Source organism: Chelonia mydas, chromosome 16, assembly GCF_015237465.2.
Source record: "Chelonia mydas isolate rCheMyd1 chromosome 16, rCheMyd1.pri.v2, whole genome shotgun sequence".
Taxonomy (NCBI): Eukaryota; Metazoa; Chordata; order Testudines; family Cheloniidae; genus Chelonia; species Chelonia mydas.
This window is the reverse complement of record NC_057857.1, coordinates 8,597,445-8,620,219: the sequence shown is the minus strand read 5'-3', so window position 1 is coordinate 8,620,219 and position 22,775 is coordinate 8,597,445. Positions and strand designations below refer to the sequence as shown.

At 42.5% G+C, this 22,775-nt stretch overlaps 1 long non-coding RNA gene across 2 annotated transcripts in view; it reads left to right on the top strand.

Annotated features, from left to right (window-relative positions):
• Positions 1 to 22,239, top strand: part of LOC122463144 — a 46,038-nt gene extending 23,799 nt beyond the window's left edge. For both annotated transcript variants that reach the window (XR_006286206.1, XR_006286205.1), the window contains exons 3-4: positions 8,383 to 8,979; positions 22,128 to 22,239. This is a non-coding gene — a long non-coding RNA (uncharacterized LOC122463144). The remainder of the gene's footprint in view (positions 1 to 8,382; positions 8,980 to 22,127) is intronic.
• Positions 22,240 to 22,775: the final 536 nt, after the last annotated feature.

Below are 22,775 nucleotides of genomic sequence, written 5' to 3'. Positions count from 1 at the left end.
TGTTATTCCTTTACCGCCTGAGTTCAAGCTGATGGGATGACATCACCTACACGTCTCCTCTTCTGGGGGTGGCAGATGAATGCATTAAACAAAGTCTTTGTTATTTTATGTTTCACAAGGGCTCATTTGATGTCAATGGGCCTTCTTGGGGGGCAGAAAATAAAAACCTTCTGTAGGAATCCAGCATTATACATTAATTAATTCTTCCTTCCTGTTTCATGACTTACACAATTACAGAAGATTACAATAAAAACATTTAATATCACCTTATACCATGTTGTAAGTACAGATAAATACGTGCAACATTCTACAAGCATTTCATAAAGTTTAAACACGTTTTTTTAAACTTAACATCTATTTTAACAACGCTAACTCACACGTGAGCCAAACTGATTCAGCTATGTGTTTCTCAGTGCTCATTTGAGGCCAAAGGGCCTTGGCATGAGCTGGCACCTGGTCTGCCAGTGTCACAGAGGGTACTTAGCATCTTTCAGCATCAAGCCCTGAGACATTCAGCTCAGGATAATTTGAGCAACTTCCAAGGAGCCACTTGTAGCTACAAGAGCATGTGAGGCTGAGGTTGATCCTCTGGGTCATGTATTTTCCTCCACCCCATTATTCCCCTCCATTGTCCTGCAGCCCCCTTGGACTAATCTGGAAACCCCCCAATTGCACCGTACTGAGATAAAAGGAGGTTAATAGAATATGGAACTGGCAAACACACAATTGGTAATGTCCAAAGAATGAATCATTCGTGCAATAGAAACCATTTCCTTTAAAACATAAAGGAAAATATACAGTATAAAAATAAGGGACCATTCCTTGAACTTTCCATAAATAGCCTCTCTCCCCCTTCCTCAGCCACCAATTGACTTACTTTACCCGCTTTCCCCATTTGCCTTGTAAGTTCCCAGCTCCCAGTTCTTGTAATTTGTCAATGAACTGGAAAGGGAACACAGTGAGTCATCATCAGCCGAGACAAACAGTAGCCCCTGGAGATTGCCCTTGCTCTCCAGAAGAGATATTTTACTCCTAAACTTTGGAAATCTAAATGCAATTAGAACAGGAAAGGATTTTTAAAAAAGCAGTTTCATACATGATGTCAGGATTTCCACTACTTCACATGGAAACCATCCTCTCTTATTTTAAACAAGAAATACTGGTGCTTGTGTGTATATGTGGAGGAGGCGGGAGAGACATTCTGGCCTCCTTTACAATGTTATGAAAATATCAAGATCCTGAATCAGCTGATAAGCTAGTAGAAAGCATCTGGACCTTGTCTGAGTGAAATGTTGTATTCGGGCTGTATGTCGAAAGCTTCCTGTTCTTCTAGGAAATCATGAGATGGCTCAGACTCGCATCTTAGCAAATCCATAGAACATCTGCCATTTCAACATTTTTGCTCCCTCAGCAGGACTGTGACCTGGGAGGAGGAGGAGGTCAAGATGTCAATCAAGCGTTAAGAAGAAGAATATGGTCTAGGTATAAAATTATCAGCTACCACATAGAGCTTGAATACCAAACTCCCTTGTCAGCACGTGGGGGGACATCCTCCTACCTGTTTCTGTAGCTAGAGCATTAAGATCTAGTCCCATCATTGTTCTTTTTTCCTGGGTTCAGAAGGGAAGGAGACTATCCTTCCTGCAAATGGAGGTAAGGAATCAAGGTTCAAGTCTTGGCATGGTCCTTTGCCCTTTGTTCAGGGAGGTATAGGCGCATCCTTCATATTTCTAGAGGCAGGGAATCGAGGCTGAGTGCTGAGTTCACTCCCTCATCCCCCGCTTCAGGTCAACAAAGACTATAAATTATGAACTTTTATATAACACTTTTCATTTGTAGGTTGGCTTACAACAATTCTTCCTAATTTTGGTAGTGGCTCCGCTTCTTACAGTATTAACTGTTCACTCAGTAATTCTCTCTTTTTCTCAAAAAGAAAAGGAGTACTTGTGGCACCTTAGAGACTAACCAATTTATTTGAGCATAAGCTTTCGTGAGCTACAGCTCTGAGCTGTAGCTCACGGAAGCTTATGCTCAAATAAATTGGTTAGTCTCTAAGGTGCCACAAGTACTCCTTTTCTTTTTGCGAATACAGACTAACACAGCTGTTACTCTGAAATCTCTCTTTTTCTGTTCATTAGCGTACCTGAAATTAGAGCTGCTGGCCCATGCTCCCAGAGCAGTGGCCGTGTTGGTCTGCTCACCTCAGTCAGTAGAACCAGTACCCTATGTACTTCAGAATATTGCCCTGTAAATGGTGAACCATGGAGACAGGTGAAAGCACAGGACAAATGGGGCATTGGTTGGGACAAAGTCTCAGGAGAACACTTCTTTTCATTGGCTCTCAGTTATTGATGCTGCTGCCAGAAGGTATCCCTGTGGATGCTCTGCTACAGGAAAAGAGCTGGGGCACAGAGAAAAGGCTTTCCCATCACCAAGAGCTGGATGCCAACATTAGGTGTGGCTCTCCATCTGCTGACTGTTTCAGTTTTCTTGGGTTGTGATGGCAAAGCACCACAGTGATGACACTGCACTGAAAGCTGTAACTCATTTGGTTACATTCTAGGATCTATCCGCTTATGAGCGGCCTGCCCTATATTTAGAAAATCAAAACCAGCTCTACGTAGAGGCCGAAGACTAGATTGCTATGTGTTAGACATGATCATCATGAGGGAACAGCCTCATGCAGCATAAAGGAGTCTCCGGCTGTAGTCACGTGCTGTCAATAAAAAGAAGTCACGATTTGGTTGTGGACTGGGATGCGTATCCCAGGATGAGGCACCGCCTCACTTAGACTTCCAAGGCTAGCTGCATCCCTGGAAAGAGCCTATGCACAAGGGTCTCAAACCTTTCTATAGGATGAGAGAGGTAATCTGGAGAACCACCTCCCCTCCCATTTGCTATCATATAGTGTCCCCATGGTAACCACAGCAATTGCTCATATGGTAACATTCTGAAAGTATAAATGCATTGTTAGCTTCTTTTCATGCAAGATAGCAGCTGGAAACATGGGAGAGACAGTGGTGAGGCCTCATCTGGAGTACTGTGTCCAGTTTTGGGTCCCACACTACAAGAAGGATGTGGAAAAATTGGAAAGAGTCCAGCGGAGGGCAACAAAAATGATTAGGGGGCTGGAGCACGTGACTTACGAGGAGACGCTGAGGGAACTGGGATTATTTAGTCTGCAGAAGAGAAGTATGAGGAGGGATTTGATAGTTGCTTTCAACTACCTGAAAGGGGGTTCCAAAGTGGCTGGATCTAAACTGTTCTCAGTGGTGGCAGATGACAGAACAAGGAGTCTCAAGTTGCAGATGGGGAGGTTTAGGTTGGGTATTAGGAAACACTTTTTCACTAGGAGGGTGGTGAAACACTGGAATGCGTTACCTAGGGAGGTGGTGGAATCTCCATCCTTAGAGGCTTTTAAGATTAGGTTTGACAAAGCCCTGGCTGGGATGATTTAGTCCTGCTTTGAGCAGGCGGTTGTACTAGATGACCTCTGGGGTCCCTTCCAACCTTGATATTCTGTGATTCTATGACTGCAAAGGCTTAGTGCCTTCCATTACTTGCACCATGAAAGGGTATCACTAAAGGTAGGTGCCACTTTATGGGAACAGAGCACCTGTTGACATGACAGCAGAGGAATTGAATGGTGCAGTGGGGAGGTTCCTGGGAGCTATTTGGGATCCAGTAGAATAAGATGGAAGAATGAAGAAAAGAAGGATGAGGAATGGAGGAAGGAAAGAAGTCCTGGTTGTGCCGGGAGAAGGATGCTATTGGAGGAAGGGCAAAAGGAGATAAACATTGAAATACTGGAAGGCTGATGAATGGCAAATCTCTGAGCCTTTGGGGATTTTCTCCTCTGAGGAAAGTGCATGGGCTCTGTTGTTTCTATTGGCAGAAAGAACGAGGAGTACTTGTGGCACCTGAGAGACTACAAATTTATTTGAGCATAAGCTTTCGTGGGCTAAAGCCCACTTCATCAGATGCATGCAGTGGAAAATACAGTAGGAAGATAGATAGGTAGATATACATACACAGATAACATGAAAAAATGGTGTTTGCCGTTCCAACTTTTAACAAGACCAATCGATTAAGGTGAGCTGTTATCAGCAGGAGGAAAAAAACGTTTGTAGTGATAATCAGGATGGCCCATTTCCAACAGTTGTTCCTATTGGCATGTGTGTGACAGGTTTGGGCCCTTCGGGGTGTCACTGGATGTGCTGGGGTGCCACTGAGTCAGCTTATTCTGCCAGCCTCGGTCCCCTTTACCTGGCTAGGCTCACAAGCCTCTTCCAGTCAAGCCCACAGGCAGAGCCACACCCAGCTGCGCAGAGAGACAGAAATCCGCTTTGGAAAGATTCAGCCTTAGGGGCTTGCCCCAACACCCTGGTGCCCAGTCCCTTTATGGGGTACAAACCTAAAGGTTTTATGAAATTCACTCCTGCCCTCAATGTGGAGGGAGATGTGTACAACTCCCCACCCTCACCCCCACAGTTACAAATTACAGAAACTGGGTTTAATAATAAACAAAACAAATTTTATTAACTACAAAAGGTGAATTTTAAGTGAATATGAGAGATAACAGACAGAACAAAGCAGATTACTGAGCAAAGAAAACAAAGTACACAAGCTAAGCTTAATATACTTAAGAAACAGGTTACAAAATGTAATTTCTTATCCTAAATATTATTTTAGGCAGGTTGCAAAGTTTCTGTGGTTCAGTGTTCGAGTTATATTTCTTTTCAGACTGGACCCCTGTCTCAGTCTGGACTCCCCCTCCCCGCCTTCCCTTCAGGTGGCATTGGCAGTCTTTCTTCTTGGGCAGGCAGGCCATGGAGAGGAGGAGTCCCATTTGCCTTCCTCCCCACCCTTAAATAGGATTTACATAAGGCGGGAATCCTTTGTTTCCCAAACTTGATCCCCCGTCCCTTCCAGTGGAAAGTTACAAGACGTCCCAATTAACGTTTAGTATCAGGTTACAAGACCACTTGACCTAGTAGTGTGTCAGTTACATCCCCAGATGCCTCCCAGAGGGAGAGAGATTAGTATCTTCATGGGTTTGTTGTTACTTCCTGATGGCTCATCAAATTTGATGGCCTGTCGTCTGGTGGGTGTCTTCCCATTAAACACCCACTTCTAATTGTTACATAGCCCATATTTCTAACTTAGATACAGAAATGAAACATGCATACAAATTGGATAATCACATTCAGTAAATCATAATCTTTCCAATGATACCTTACAAGTTCCATCTTGCATACAATATATCTCAATTATATCATATTCATATCATAAGCATATTTTCATAAAGAATATGGAGTGAAATGTCACAGTGTGTTTCAACTATTTGTATGCATTCATATTTATGCTTCTCTTCCCCTTCCTGCAAAGAGCTTTTCTAATGCTTCAAGTTGCTGTTCATTGGGATAAAATTGCCCAAGATCCGGTCTATACACTGTATTTCACTTCTTGAATGGTGGAGATAAGGTGGAAAGACCAGATTTCATGTTGTTCTGCTCCAAAAATGTCTCAATCTGGAAAAAAAAAAGCCTATGAAAATCATGCCCAAATGCAAAATAAATAAAATTTTAAAAGGGTTTGTTTAGAATTCTGCAGAGCTTGAATGCTTAGCCCTTTCCATTGTTTGAATTTTTTATTTCCCTGTGTTCATCAATTCGTGCTATCTTTCCAATTCCTAAGGTGAACATCTAGATTTCTTGCTCATCAGGAAGCTTTAAAAAAATCATATCTGTTTTCTTGTGGCTGATAATCCTGCATATCCAGTATTCTAGTCCTCTGGGGTTCATCACTCTCTTATTGACAGCATTCTAGGTTGTTGAGATCCATAAGCCTAGTATTTTGACTCTGTGTCCATTAGAAATTTAAAGTCTGCAAACAGATTTGTGGGAAGCAGTTCATACAGTTTATGGACAAACATATTTTTGGAAGAAGACATCTTGCTTTGCACTTAACGCCAGCCCAGCTCCATTTAGAAGTGTGTAATTATTCCAGATAAATAATACGGGAAGCCATCTCCATGGAGGGTTTGTACTAGTTGAATTTGAAAGCGAGAACAAAGTTAAAAAGCATGAAGAAGCCTGAGAGGAGAATCTGTTTCAGATTACCAAATTCATTCCCCTGCAGAGTTTGAGTAAGAGAATGGCAACACCTAATGAAATTTAGGAAATCAGAACTGGCAGAGTTTAAACAAAACTCAAATCACATGTGGCTTTTTCCTTAATAGTGACAATTGTGCAATTGCTGTTCAGTTCCAGGACAGTGGAAGAAGAATGAGCTGCCTGCAAAGGAACAAATTAAGAGACATTAATCTCTAGGGCTATAAACATCCTCATTATCATCAGGAGCATGACGATTAAAAAGGAAACAACATGGCTCTTATTATACTTTTCAAAAGTGATCAGATATTGTTAAGGGCAACATATTTGCCAAACCTCCTTTTTATAAATTGTATTTTGTTTTTAAAGATAGGCAGGAGCCAAAAAAAAACCATATTAATCTGGTAAATTGTATTATTATTTTCAGACTGATGAGATTAGTGATAAAACTAGGTCTTTGTGAAGCTCATCAGTTTTTGGTTTGCAAGGTTTCATTACTGTAGATTTCCATGGCCTTTCTTTTATGACAGGCATTTCCCTCCTCAAGAAGCAAAATGTGTACTGTCAATCTGGGCTGACTTAAACGTGAAATAAAACAGCAATGAGAAAAAGATCAGTAATACAGAAAGAACAAAAGTGGCTTCCATGGAAGAACACAGTGTTTTTATCTCCTCGCCCTAAGGAACTCTGAGAACAAAATGGCTGCTGAACTCTGCAAACAGAGGGGCAAATCAATCCTATATATAATTCAACTGGCTTCAGTGGAGTCAGTGAATTTGGCCAAAAGAGTGTGCTCAGAAATGTTAAGGTGCAGTGGACAGAAAGGAAAAGACATCTTGGTTTCACATCATGCTTCTCACATCCATGTTTCACTGAGATTTAGGCACTCAATTCCCATCGGAGTTAGGCCCCTCGTGCAGACCCTCAACGATGCTTCAGTGACTTGCCCAAGGCCACACACAATCTGTGTCAGAGCAGGCAATTAAATCAGGGTCTTCTAAATCCCAGGCAAGTGCCCTAATGTCTGGACTATCCTTCATTTCTAAGGTTTCAGAGTAACAGCCGTGTTAGTCTGTATTCGCAAAAAGAAAAGGAGTACTTGTGGCACCTTAGAGACTAACCAATTTATTTGAGCATAAGCTTTCGTGAGCTACAGCTCACTTCATCGGATGCATAAGTGAGCGGTAGCTCACGAAAGCTTATGCTCAAATAAGTTGGTTAGTCTCTAAGGTGCCACAAGTACTCCTGTTCTTTTTGCTTCATTTCTAAATTCACAACCAAAGCTGCAGCCAAAAACCACAAAACTGCCCAGGCTCATCCCTAATCCAGATTTGCCCAAAGGTTTGTCAGAACTGCAGTAGCCAATTCCATGATCCACGGCAGCATTTTGTGTTGGTACTGAAAGGTGGGCCCAGTCTTTTTTCAGTGAGACTCAGGTAACAGCAAAAATAGATGTCACAGCTCTATTTAATATCCTTCACAATGGATTTTATTTCATAATTTGAGAGGTGGGTCAGATATGATCCCAGACTAAGAGCAATTTCAGACTGTTTATTTAGTTCAGATGAGTATGTGGAAGTTTGTACCCTAAGCCAAATCTGTTTGATCTGGAAATGACACTGGAAACATCATATAGCCAGGCTTCCTTGAAAGATTTTCAGTACTGCCTGGTTTTCATGTGGTTAGAGATACTACAAGAAAAATGTCTTTTTGTGCTATTTTGATATTTCTGTCTCCTGTTTTGGCCACAATCAAAGATGCCTGATGAGTTTATACATTTTAATTTAATCATTTTTAAAATAAAGGTGTATCGTTAGGATTAGGTTGGGATGAAGTTTCAAGACTAGACCTGGTTGAATATTCCACTGAGAATAATTTTTTGTAGCCAATTTTGATGGGTTTTTTTCCCATTGAATAATAATTGATGAGCACTTTTCCATTATTTAACCAGCTCTGCTCTGGATGATTCTTGTTTTTTGCTGACCTTGGTCACCTACTCCTTGCTGAGATCTCGTTTACAGCACTTTAGTCTGAAGTAAGGGCTTGCCTACATAGAGAATTATTACAAAATAGCTGTTGGGGTAGCCAGTGGATTAAGCTAAATAAGAACAAGTAATTCTTATTCCAAAATAAGAGTTATCTACACATGGATTTATTTGTGAATAGCTATTGCACTTTAAAATCACCCCTTACCTTAATCTATGAATCTGAATTAACTTTCAGGTGTAGACGAGTGCTAAAATATTTTCTTGAATACTCCAAAAATTAGGCTGGGAGCGTTGATCTACTCGGTGACCTAGAGGAGAGCAAAGGAAAATGGGAAACAAGGAACCGGTAACGAAGAAAGGTTCCCCCCTGCCCTAAGTGAGACCACAGACATCATGGGGTCGGTGCTCCATTGGAGTACGAGGTGGTGATGGAACCAAGGTGTAACCACTTTTCATGACCTGTTCCCCTAACAAACAGAGGCATTTGCCAATGGATGGAAACAGAACAGAAGTTCCTCAGAGCTGTGAGAACTTCCTCTCCCTGCTTTCTACAACACTGAAAGATGAAGACATTACTCGGGAACCTGATGAGCCAAAGGTTTTGGATTAATGGACTGAGTCATGCAGCCAAGATGAAGAGGAAGGGAGTTCATGAGGAAGGTAATCCATCCAGCCCCTGGTCATATTTTTTGGTTTGTGTCACTGCTGGCTGGAATTGTTGTCTACATTAGTATGACCAGAAATTGTCATATTCTTGAGAGAAGGTTTCCTTCAAGATTCCTTGCCAAGTTTTGTAGCCATCAGAAAAAAGACCTTTTCCCTTGGATCTTCAAATGCTTCACATGATAAATAAGCCTTACAACACTCCTATGATATGGGTAAGTATTACTGTACCAATTCTGGGGAGTCACAGGGGTTACATGACCTGCCCAAAGTCATACAGCAAAAGTGGCAGAATAGAACTGTGACGTTTTGACTTTCCATGCTTTTGCTCTGACCTTCAGACTTAGCAGAAGCAAGTGCCTGACTCAAAGTCCGCTGTGGTCAACAGAAGTCTTTCCATTGACCTCGTATCAGTCCCTGAATGCCTGGTAGTGGTAAAGAGTTGGTGCTGCTTAAGCTAAGCCCAGAAGTCGAGTGGCAGCAGGACCTCTAAAAAAGTTGCATTTCCATCCATGTCCATTGAAATGCTGCTGCATTATTCATACCTGCAGTCTCTTCCCACATGAGCATCAGCCTCTTCAAGCTTGGCAGGCTGGAAGATGGGAAAGCCAATGTTAATATTTGCACAGTCCAGCCCAGTGCAGAAACAGGAGAGGAAGAACACAACATATAATTCACTCTCTATTCTTACCGCTGAGATCAGCAATGAGTGGACCACATTCAGGCAACAGCTGAGGTGCATCCAAACATAATTTGTAGCTTGCAGGATATAATGGATATTTTGAATACCGGCCTGCACAATTCTGGGGCATGGGGATGTCCTACTGATGCTAGTGATAGGTGTAAAAATAAGAATATAGATAAATATAACATGGGAATGATGGTAACAAGATAATACTGAGCTGAGGGATGAATTGTCTGACACCCATAATAACTATCAACAGATTAGGGTTACCACGTTTGGTTAGACGTATTCCTGGAGGTTTTATCACATGACATAATCTTTAATTTCTGGAGACTACAGGACAGTCCTAGAGCATTGCCAACCCTACAACAGATGGTTAAATCCACCCCAAGGCCTGTGATGCACTGAATTAACAAAGACAATGCTAATAAAACAGAACGCGCAGGTGTTTGGTTCCAAAGATATGATATTTCTGTATTCTGATTACATGGGCTGCATGATTCTGGTTAAATCAACCTGTGTCTTTATTTACCCTTTGACAAAGTCATTGCGATTTTTGATCTGCAAGGAGGAAACATACCTTCAGGATTTGGCATGACCATAATGAAAGCCATTGCTGGGCACCTTTCACATGGCATCTTTCAAATGCCATATGCAGCTAAAGACTTCATGGCCTTGAAGATACAAATGACCCAACAAGGACTATATTTTTGCCTTGAGTTTTCTTTTCAATGCTGCTTTTGCTCCCCACCCCCCACCCTGAAAATGAGAAGATATTTGTAGAGCACATGAGAAACAAAGAGCCTGTTTTCTTCTTCTACAGAGGAGGGTGGAAAACTAGGAGAGTGGTCTCTGTGATATGTTGGATCATTTACATTTACTCTCTGTGTCTCCTTATTAATAATAACCAACTGGGAAAATTAAAGCATTGTGCTTGTGTCTTGGAACATGGGAGGGACTGCTCTGGAGAGATGCCCGAGGAGGTGCAGATGCCCTTCTGAAGAGCTAATCAGAGAGACAGGGCTCAAAGGGATTTCTGGGGATTATAAAGAAGAGTTGAACTCAAGAATGATGGGGGCTGCTTTATCCTGGGTTTAGGGAAAAAGCCTTTCTCATCATGATGTGGATGAGATCAGAGGAGCTCTAGAAGTAGATCCATGGCACTGAAAATCTTGAATTTCCCAAGCGCACTGAAGAGTTGGCTGAGAGAGTTACAAAATTCTGGCTTTGGTGCCAAAACCAAAAAAGAATATTCCAGTTAATGCTATATGCAGCTTGGAAAAATCTGCTTGTTTTTTTCCAAAGGAATGTGTTCCCTTTAGCATTGTTTCCACTTGGAGTAATCTTTACAGAACAGCACAATTTGTTTCTGTGGAAAGGTGTGGCTCATTCCAGAGGACTCCAAGAGATGCGCACAGAAAAGGCTATAACCATGTGACCCAGTGATGGAAGGGTTTGTTCTGGCATGGGGCTGGACAGGAACTGAGGAAACGTGATGGGTGACATATCTGGCACTCCCCAATGTCTTCACTAAATAGTGAAGATGGGGTTCAGATGTTAAACTACATTCTCATCCCTCTGCACCCACAAAGTTCAGAGATGTTTAGATCAAGCTCAGTGGGGGGAGGGATAGTTCAGTGGTTTGAGCACTGGCCTGCTAAACCCAGGGTTGTGAGCTCAATCCCTGAGGGGGCCATTTTTAAAAAAAAAATGGAGGAGGGATAGTTCAGTGGTTTGAGCATTGGCCTGCTAAACCCAGGGTTGTGAGCTCAATCCCCGAGAGGGCCATTTTTAAAAAAAAATGGAGGAGGGATAGGTCAGTGGTTTGAGCATTGGCCTGCTAAACCCAGGGTTGTGAGCTCAATCCTTGAGGAGGGCATTTAGAGATCTGGGGCAAAAATTGGGGTTTGGTCCTGCTTTGAGCAGGGGGTTGGACTAGATGACCTCCTGAGGTCCCTTCCAACTCTGATATTCTAAGGTTTTGCTTCAGCCTGTTACAGAAACAGGGGCCATTTGAAAAATTTAAATCCAGTTTATTTCTGATTATGGTATCCCCAGAATGGAATGTGGGTATTTTCTACTGATAACCAAAAGTAACAACAGCATCAAACCCCTGCGTACCTAAAGCTCTATCTGCCAAAGGGCTACATTGTTTCTGAAGCTCTCTCACCATTGTGAATCATCTACCAGACTCAACTGAGACCAGCTGGTCTCTTTCATTCTCTCTTATTTGGATAGACTGTAAATATTTGGTTTGTTTTTTTGTGGTATCAGTCCGCTCCCAACAAAGAGTTCATAACATGCACCAGATTTCAGCTCTTAGTGGTGCTTTGTAGTCAAGGTATCATGATGGCTTTACTGTTTGAGTTACTCTCCTTATTCACATTGTGACTGAGACAGTAGTTGGGTCCCATAAGGCTGGGCAAGATTCAGGGAATATACAATATAGTAAACTGTGTCTGTGTTTTCAGAGAGAAATGGTGGCTAAAGAGGAGAGAATATGTAAAAGCATCCAGTTCGGCTGCCCACAAATTTTATTCTTCAAGCGTGAAACTGAAATTTGCCCCTGTGCAGAGTACAAGTGCCGGGCCGATGCACTACTTAAGTCTCCCTTCCGTGGCCATAAATGTTGTGTGAACATAGGGGTGAATTATATCCCAAAATACTATCAGGAAGACAATGATTAGGTAGTATTACCCTCTTTGGAATAACAAAGAGAATACAGGGAGATTGTTAATTACATGTCTGAGCCAACCACCAGGCCATATTAAGATGTTTTATCCTCTGTGTGCCATTTGCACAAACAGGCCCAGCTCACATGCTGCTTGGACCATTCTCTATTTGCAGGAAGTTCAGACTTCTTCCCCTTCATTTTAATGCTCTGCTCCTACCTGCGTCTCATCTCTCCTCTCCTGTCCCTCCCCACCTTATTCCTGAGCTATTTCTCACCTTTTTCCTTTTGTCCCCTCCTTCCTCTCTCCTTCCATAGCTCTTTTCAGGATCTTCCTATGGTGCACACTTAGGAAAACATCCTCATACAGGACTGCACTTAAACACAGGATTAACTGTGAGCATGTGCATAATTTTAAGGACATGCTTACATTCAGTACTTAATAATGGCCTATGGCTGGAATAAATTGTCCCCCCTTCATACCCAACATCCTCATTTATCTCCTTCAAATTCCTTATTAAAATTCACCCTATTTTGCCTTTGCATCCTACCATTGAATTCAGTGGGACAACTCATGCGTAAAGTTATGCATGTGCGTCAGTGTTTGAAGGATCAAAGCCTCAGCCAATGGGACTGTTCATGTGAGTCAGGTTACTCATAAGTGTAAGTTATTTGATGGATCAATGTGTTCAGCACCTGGCAGGATCGTCCCCTAATTTATGTCTCTGCAGCAAATCACTGACATTTTACTCACTAATGTGAAAAAGTACAGATCTGTTTGGCTTCTGATTGTACTCTAGGATTGAAGAGAACTAGAAAGAAAAAACCCACGTTTCCTCTAGGGATTAAAGGCTGTTTTCTACTTAAAGCACAAAAAAATGCCTTTCGTTTTCCTCCAGAATTTGAAGCAGACCTATAAAACGGTTTTATGTTTTTGCAAAAATTGGAATATGTCACAATGTCTGCAAGCTTTTTTGTTAATGTGGGGGTATTTTTATGATAAGAAGCCCTCAGATCATCCCCTTCTGTTTAAAACATCATAGGAGAGGCTTCTGGAGAGGAAATTTGCATGCAAAGGTTCCCCACAACATTCATTAGGGTGAAAGGGGTTAGATTTTTCTCTCCCCTATAAAATGCTGAGTAGTAGTGCTATCCAGCCCTTGATTGTCCCTCTGTCTCCTGGAAAACTCCAGGACTCATCAGATTTGCAGACAGGCAGCAACCAGATGAAATACCCCTCATCCTTCATAGCTGGTTTATAATAGAGAAAGGAAGTTTGCTGGATGTACTTATTAGTGACAGGACAACCTCAAAAGGTTGGGGAAAAGGAGGGCAAGTTCAGGGGGCTTATCTGAACTGAACATGTGTGCACATTTGTAGTGTTGATCCAAAATTTCTTTAATGTAGGAACCCAATGACTTACCTGAGAGCAAACTTCAAAGTCAATAGTAGACAGGGCAGCTCAGCACCCAAAGGTTTCCATTTGAGTTTTGGGAGATGATTTCTTTTCTTTTTTCCCCTCTTTCTTTATTTTACTTCACTTTATTTAATTTCACCAGTTCACCTCTTCTAGGTATGCCTGTTCTTCTTGGGAGATTTCAGGCAGAAAAAGAGAGCAATGCACACAGGCACAAAACATTTTATTTCTACGACACAGGGGAAATATAAATATATAAAACCAAGAGGGGATTTGATGACAGGATGTGACATAACATGGGACAGATGGCCCAATCCAGGTTGAGTGTGCAATGGAAAAATGGAGATCCAAGGTGAAATGAACATGGAACAAAGATTAGGGAAGCACTTTGTTCACATGGGAAAATTATATATATATACGAATCTACAAGGAGCCAAAACACTATATTCGTCCAGGACTTGTTGTCAGGAGTCAGAAATGGAATGAAGTGCTAAGAGAGGATCTCAGCTCAATAGCAGAATGGATTTTCCTTTGTTTGGTCCTAGCCACTCCCCTTCCCAAAATAAACTTCCTCTTGATCTGATAATCCTCCATTAGGTGGCCAGGAAATTGAAAACATCAGTTCACATCAGAAACTCCCATCCTAAAATGGGAGAAAGTTAGGTCAGGTAAGATGATCTCATCACATGGCCACAGTTATGCTGGAGGCTAAAATCTGTTACCTTGATCTTATTGTTCTTCAGCTACAGGGTTTTTAAGTGCCACATCAATCATAATGCGATTGCACCAAGAAAGGGGGGAGGGAATGCATCTTACATCATCCTTCTGCTAAAGCCATTCCCTGAGACATTAATCACAGCTTAGCTACGTCTGAGGATTCTCATTGTTTATGTTATGAACAACTCTGACTGCTCAGTGCAGTGGTGGAGGAATGTTATCTGCAGCAGAGAGCTGCTGGGATCTGTTTACTAGAAAAGTTCAGGTGAAGTGGAATCACGCACATTAATAACTAGACAGTCTGTCTGTACACATGCATCTCTGTCAGTCTGCATTTGTCTGTCTGAACTCTGTGCTCTTCTTTCACTCTCTTTGTCTCTCTCCACTTCCATTTGCAGTTCCCTAATTATTGATATATTTACGAGCACGGTTTTGCTTTGAATCAAAAAAGAACTCAAGCCATTGCATGAGTCCAGCCTATTGTCTTCAAAACAATTTACCAAAGGTTGGGGTAGGTTCTCCGTCACTCCATCTCCAGCTAGCACATTTTAAATCAAAATTGGATGTTTTGCTAAAAGATCTGTTCTCGGATTTATTTGGGGGAAGTTCTATGGCCTGTGTTATACAGGAGGGTCACAGTAGGTGACTACAGTGGTCCCTTCTGGCCAGATTGCAAATCTATGAAAATGACAGTGGTTAGTTCAAATTTTCTTTCTACCTGCAACCTATTCATAGAAGGTTTCTGCAAGCCTCTCTCCTCTGTATGCATTGTGACAACTTCGCTAGGTTGCCGGTCATGTTGCATTTTAAGTTTGGGGCAGATCACATGGTAGATATCACTTTTTTTTTTTCCGGCCTGAGCCCTTGTTTGACTAAGTTTGTGATTAAGAGGGTCAGCCCAGCTTAGCAACAGCCATTTTGTTTTCATCTTCTTTGGTTACTCAGAGAAAGGGGCTGCATTTCAGTTGAGCTCTCTGAGCAAGCTGGAGAATATGGCAGGAGATGTGTTTCATTAGCTCTGTTGTGTGCCTGAGCCTGGCAGGCCATGGCTTAGTAAAGCACCTTTTCCAAATACTGAGCACGGTGACAGTGACTTTTATTTTATATTTGCATCAACCACTTATAGCCATTTTTTCACAGGGAAATTTGTTTCCCTGGTATTTGAGTTATCTCGTTAGAGCCTACAAAGTCTTAGAGCCTGACACCCAACATTTAGACCTGTCTGTTTTGATGTGTTCATGTCCCAGACTTTGCATTCCCTTTTGCATAAAAGTAAATGACTGGGTTCTGGGCAATACAGAACAAAACCTCAAGAGTTTACTTCTGTGCTGAGGCTCATACATATAAGACACTACTCTCATTCTTCTAGTTAGAGAGAAGTGTTTGTCCGGAGTACAATACAATACAATAATACGGTTTGTCCGGAGTACAGATTTATGAAGGCATATCTAAACACATTACTGAAATCCTAGGCATATCTAAGCACGTGCTTAGTGTAGTGTGTAAGCTTTGCCACTAGTGTGGTATTCAGGTGTAGTACTAGGGCAATCATCACCTCAGAGTGTGGGGGCCAGTTGTATAAAACTGAAGGGAACAATAATTCTGTAGAGAGAGAATCGGGACTCTCTCCCCTTCCCTCCGACTATTATCATCAGTCATTTATATTATGGTAACACACACAGGATCAGGATTGGGCTCCCGTTGTGCTGGGTGCTGTGTAAACTCAGATGATGAGACAGGTCTTTCCATGGCGAGTTAATTGTGTGAAAAGAGAAGCTACAGGTTAAACCACATGTCTAGGAGGAATCAGTAGAACCCTGTGCGGATACAAAATTTATATCCGCATTTGATCCATGATCCACAAACATGGTCCACGCATATAAAGTGGATATTCACAGATTTTCAGAGCTCCAGAAATCAGAACCGTCCTCAATCTCTCGGGTAGGGCCATTCTGTCATCCTTGGCTCCCAGACAAAAGAAATGAGTCTTGTATGCTGGCCCAAATGCTGTAACTTAGGCAAGATTCTGTTTGCTAGTAGTGATTTGATTAACACAGCAGAGAAGTGTTGGGTTGAGTTTCCAAAGGATCAAATGAAGATGTGATGGAGGGGTTAACCAAAAGAGGAGGTTGTACAGATAGCAAGTGCTGTACCCATATAAGGCTTTAAAAATAAGGACCAGGGCTGTAAAATGTACCCGGTACTGGATATGCACCAAGTGAAGAGTCTGGCGTTTTGATGTGACATGATCTCACTAGTCAGCTTCACTTTGAGGGATCAACTCACATTTGCAGGAAGGGTCCAAAGCAGAGCAGCCATTGAGCCTTGGAGTGATCATCACTGTGTCAAGGTCTGCATATTGGGAGGTCAGGGCACCATCCCTTGGCTGGCTGGAGATAAAGTAGCCTTTCTAGCTACTACTGCTGTTTTGGCATCCATGAGCTGCACTGAATCTAGAAGAACCCCAAGACTGTGCACATCTTTGACCATCAGAAGGCAGATTCTTTCTACTGAGAGCAAGGCCATTCCCCCTGACACCTCCGCAGATTGCTTGCCTCTCTCTGCCCATCAGGTTCATTTCCCATCATTCCAGGATTATGTTGGAACCAGATGCTTCTTATCCGGGTCTTTAATTCCTTCAGACACTGGGTCCTCAGGAGAAGAGCCCTGACTGTGCTAGATGTGGAGGAGACATAGGAGGGGTTGCCCAATTGAGTACTGAGGTGACCATAGTATTTCACAATATATAGTGATCAAGAGGATGACAAGACTAAGATTACAAGACCTTACTGCTGAAGAGAAGCACCTGCCCATCTGAACCTGCCAGGATCTATCCAAGAGGAAAGATCAGAGCCACATTACCATCCTCAGTCTCCCTCAGCCACAACTGCACAAACAGGGTAACAGCTCCTCTTGCTCAACAGGGGAAAGGTTACCAATGGATTTTAAAACACTAGCATTACTATTTAGAACCAAGCAATTGCGAAATGATTGCTACCCCTCTTCCAAGTCCAGCAACCTCTCTCCTGCAAGTTGGCATTTCACCATGGCTGCAAGTGCAGGCCTTTGCACTCAAATGAGCACAAGATTTTGTGTTTACACAAACCTTAAGCCATTTATGAAACTGCGGCTTTCAACTCTTTTGTGACCCTTTTGTAATGGAAGAGGAAGGTCCCGGAATGCTTTGGAAACCAGAACCACAGGAGTGATTCACACATTTCTACTACTGATATGTTTAGTCAAGAGCATTTTCTCTCTGCTTTCTTATCCTCAGGGAATTGTTCAGTCTTGTCAATCTACACGAGTACAGGGACCATATGTGGCCTGTGTTAGGAGTAGTGCTGGCTGGGAATTTTTTGACAGAACTTTTTTTGTTGTTGGAAAATGCCAATTTCTCAGGTCCAGGATGGAATTTCTTGGGTGTGCGTGAGACAGAGAGACCTGCCCCTGTGGTTAGGGCACTCACTGACATGTGGGTGATCCAGATTAATGTTCCTCCTCCAAATCAGGCACAGCGAGGATGTGAACCTGTGTTTCTCATATCCTAAGTGAGTGCCCTAACCACTAGCTATTCAGGGCAGGGATCTGTAGGGATCTGTGGAGTTCAGTGTTACCAGATGATTCTCCTTGCTGAGAGGGGACTTGTAGACAGTAGCCACTTTTGCTGTAGTTCTTTTTGAAGTGGATAAATCCTCTCTAATATTTCTCAGAAAATTGGAAAGGGTGTTCAACATTAAATCTGTATTTCACACCCTCTCCACCACACTTTCACTTATTGCGGAACATGCTAAACTGAGAAGCCAGCATTGCAAACTCAGTCACGAAAAGTTAAGTGCCTAATATCTGCATTTCTGCTCTTAGACCTTTGCACGTCTAAACTGGGCATTCGGTAGAGCATTAAGGCCAGATCCTCAGCTTCTGTAGACAAAATGCTCCAAGCAAATGATGAGGCGGAGGCAAAACTGGGCTAACTTTACAGTGACCCTAGTCTGAGTTTCCGAAGAAGCTGAGCTGAATTTTGGAAGAATCCCAAGGATTTATTGGTTTGGGTGCAAACAACACAAAACATGTTCATTTCAGTGGAAGTTTGCCTAGAGTTTTGGTGTGTGTTTGGTGTGCAACCCAAACTACGCAAGATCCTCCATCCACAATGTTGCTGAACTGTGAATGCACAGCTTTGAATTTGATGCACAGCCAGTTTTACAGAAAAGGCCTTACCATGCTGTCCATAGTTCAAGATGCACAAAGGTTTCCATCATAAACACTGTTTTAATTCACAACTTTTATTCAGTCTGAAATTTTCATATCTTGGTTTCCATCTTTTTTTGTTTTGTTTTTTCCTTTGTCATTTTATGTTTAGTTTGGGGGAAGCTGGAGGAAAATCCCTTAACTCCCATTTTTGAGTTATAAGTGGAAAAAAACCAAAAAGACAATTGCCACACACTTTCTGCTATGCATATAACTCAAACAGCTGCAACGTATCAACATAAATCTTGGCATGGCAAAAGCCTTTGCTGAGGCGCTTGTATATGCGGGACATGGCTATGCTGGGTCAGTATTGCCTGCACCAAGCACTCAAAAATAATGAGGTTGGCTTACAAATCATGATATTTTTTAAAACATATTTTTTAGGGGGGAGGTTATTTGCCTTCTGGTTTTTGAGCCTTTGCGGGGGCGGGTGTCACATTTTCAATCTTTCCCCTGCAACCATGGGAGATAGAAGCTTAGTGAAAGAAAGCAAGAAAGCAGAGGTTCTCACAAAATCACATGAGTCTGAGAGATGGAGCTGTAAGAAAAACAAATAAAATCATAAGAATTAACAGCAGTTGGAACCAAAGGAGGTAGGGAGAAACAAGGTCTGGAAATCGCATGCTAAAAGTATATGCAGTTGAAAATTTCACTCAGGACCAAACTGAGTTCTGGTCTGAGCCGATGAAACTTCCACTGAGCTTTTGCCTCTGAGTCAGGGAGCTGGAATTTCTAGAGAGGAGGCGAACACCTATGGTGTTCTCAGAAATGGTCATTTTTCAATGTATTCTAATTTGGCTTTAAGATTAACTTGGGCCCTATCACTCTCTGGCCATACTTTTTGCTGTCTTATTCTTCCTCCTCCCATCATATATTCAGTACCACACTTAGGCTTTGAGGCCTACAATGTGCTGGGGATGAGATAGCATAGAGAGTTTGAAATAGATCAACAGGGAGCATCTTCCTTAGAATGTGATGGCCTCTGTCTTCCCAATGCCAGTCCTATAGATCTAAGGGAAACCAGTCCTCAGTCTAGCTGATTTAATGTGAGCAATGGTGTAGTTCTTGCACGTCCTGTCTCAGTGCTTCCTTTAAGCGTGCACAGATGTATTGAAATGAATGACTCAAGGAGTAAGATACTACTCACAGTAAGTAAAAGTAGACCCAAAAAATAAGTGGAAGAGAATTGCATGTCTGTTTTTTTATGGTTTGGCAATGAGTGATAGTAGACCCAATCTCTGACCCTAGTGGTCTGCGAGTCCGTACTCATATCATCAGTGAGTGCAGGTGTGACAGGAGACATAGGGAGAAAGACAGGTAGAAAAGCCTTTTGCAGGACAAACAGTGAATGCCTTATGTCTGGCCTACAACTGGATTCTTGGCAACACCATCATGGGGCCTTCACATAGTAAAGGAAAGAATGCTGTGGGTATAATATTGATACAGATGTATAAAGCATAGAACATCCAGTACAAATGATGTTAGTCTTTCCCAGAATTCTGCAGACATGTACTTTTTCAAGGAATAAGAGGAATATTTCTTGCTGCACTTTTTCCATCTATGAATCCATTAGTCTCTCTCTGTCCACTTGAGTCACTTTTCTGAAGAGAAATTACACTGGAAAAGTAGCAGATACATGCTTTCAGTGGCCTGGCTGGAAATGGGGAATACTTTATCCTATAAACTCATTTCAGTATGATTTATTTTCTCTTTTGAAATGCGCATGTTGAAGAGGTGATAATTTAACAGCATCACAAGTGTGACCTGCTACAGAGAAAGCTTGTTCTGGTTGCCTGTCAATGCAAAACTGTCCTGCAAAAATTCGTGCAGCTACCCCTAAATCAGGGGGACTAGAATGGCAGGTCTGCAGGGAGGCTGGGGGCCAGCTCGTGGATCACACACCTGGAAAAAATGCTAATGCCAGCCCTGCCTTTACATTCAGTGCAAAAGGTTTAGCTAGGGATGAAATGGAGAGTCCCGCACTCATATTTCTATTGAAAATGGAAATTTCAAGTCAGGATTATGATTATAGCAAGTTGCTAATATATCTGGATGGGATTTTCAAAGGTATCATAGTACATGTGTGTTTCAGTGTTGCCAACCCTTGTGATTTTATTACAAGTTTCATAATAGTTGGTGAAAAGAACAGGAGTACTTGTGGCACCTTAGAGCCTAACAAATTTATCTGAGCATAAGCTTTCGTGGGCTACAACCCACTTCATCAGATGCATAGAGTGGAACATGTAGTAAGAGGATATATATACATACAGAAAATATGCAAAGGTGGAAGTTGCCAGACCAACTCTAAGAGGCTAATTAATTAAGATGAGCTATTATCAGCAGGAGAAAAAAAAAACTTTTGTAGTGATAATCAAGATGGGCCATTTCAGACAGTTGATAAGAGGTGTGAGGATGCTTAACGCAGGGAAATAGATTAAATTAGTGTAATGACCCAGCCACTCCCAGTCTCTATTCAAGCCTGAGTTAATGGTATCTAGTTTGCAAATCAATTCAAGTTCAGCAGTTTCTCCTTGGAGTCTGTTTTTGAAGTTTTTCAGTTGCAAAATTGCCACCTTTAAGTCTGTTACTGAGTGACCAGAGAGGTTGAAGTGTTCTCCTACTGGTTTTTGAATGTTATGATTCCTGATGTCAGATTTGTGTCCATTCATTCTTTTGCATAGTTAGTGGTGTTCTTAGATCCCCAGCTCCTGGAGGCAGTGAATGGCATGAGAATCTCAGCTTTCATTTCAATCACAATGAATGTTTCTAGCCCTCTGCGGTGGGGTGTCCACCACAAACAGGATTGGAAGGGGTTAAGGTGACCAGGTATGCCAATTAACTTCCCAGGCTGCACCTGAAGGAGGAACCAGGGAGCACGGAGTTCATTAAATCAGGCTCAGCTGGGCAGGAATAGACAGGGCCTATGAAGCCCAGGAGCTGAGAGCAAAGCGGGGAGGGAGGTTGAGAGAGGCTGCAGCCAATCCTTGAGTGGAGGGAGTCGGAGGCTGGAAAATCCAGAGTGGTGGAAGCCCAAGAAAACAGCAGCAAGAGGTAGACCTGTACAGGGACTGTGGCTACTTGTTAAAGAGTTCCTGGGCTGGAGACCACTGTGGAGGGCAGGCCTGGGTTCCCTCACCAACCACTTGGGAGTGGCAAGGGTGTTGGAGGAACCAGCTGGCAGGTCTGGAAAGACTGTGAATTCCCTGGAAGGGGAGGACTTTAGTTACCTGGCTGGCGAGCCAAGCCACAAAGAGGAGGCTGCAGATCTGGAAATGGGCAGGGCTGCAGACCGAAACAGGATGGGGAGAAGATGCCACCGGAGGTAGAGCGCAAGCTAGCAGAGCTAATTCTCAGGATGGCAAGCAGGAGATCTTGTGAGTGGACTTCATGACACTCTCCTGGCTGTGGGGGAAAATGGAATATGTTATCTGAATGCACCCTAAAGGCTCAGTGACCCAAAGGTTACTAAAAAGTACTCACATTTCTATTATTTTTTTAAGCCAATATCATGATTTTTTGAGCACCCTGGGTTGCCAATACTGGTATTTGCAGTACATTTTTTTCAAACCCACTAACTTTTTTCCCTGCTGTTTTTTTATTCTTGCAACATTCTGGAATCTGGAAGATTGTGCTCCGGCAGGTGCCAGCGATTGAAACCAACTGAGGACCCGAAAAAGCAAGTGCAATAGGACTGTGTGTCTGTTTAGTGGTTTAGCAATAAATTATTATAACCCAGATTTTCAGTGGACAAAATTCTAACAGCTCATCCTTCTTATTACTTACGCAAGAGCTGAGGAAGACTGGCCTGTTCTTCATTTTGTGGTTGAGATTTGTACCAAGATTTATAAGAAGTTTTATTCTTTATAACCAGAGAGTCCAGCCTGACATTTATGATTAATTATTTGTATTCTAGCTGTGCCAAGAAGCACCAGCCAGAAATCATTGCCCACTTGTGCTGGGTGCTGTACAGATCACAAGTGGGTCAGTGGTAGGGCCAGGAATAAACCCCAGGCCTCCCAACTGCCTATCTTGACCAAGCCACTGGACTGCATTGCCTCTGTAGCCCAACTCTCCAAAGAGCCCAGAACAGTTCAATGGCTCCTCAGCTGAGCTCTGGATTGGTGGGATGGCAGCAGCGGGAAGAGGGATTGGGCAACAGGAAGGAAATGCAATTTGCATAAATGTCTCTCATGTAGCAGGAGCTGGGGCCTGGATGAAGGCAGTCTCATGATGACTCCCAGGAGGAGACATAGGGTAGTGGTGGTTGGTGACT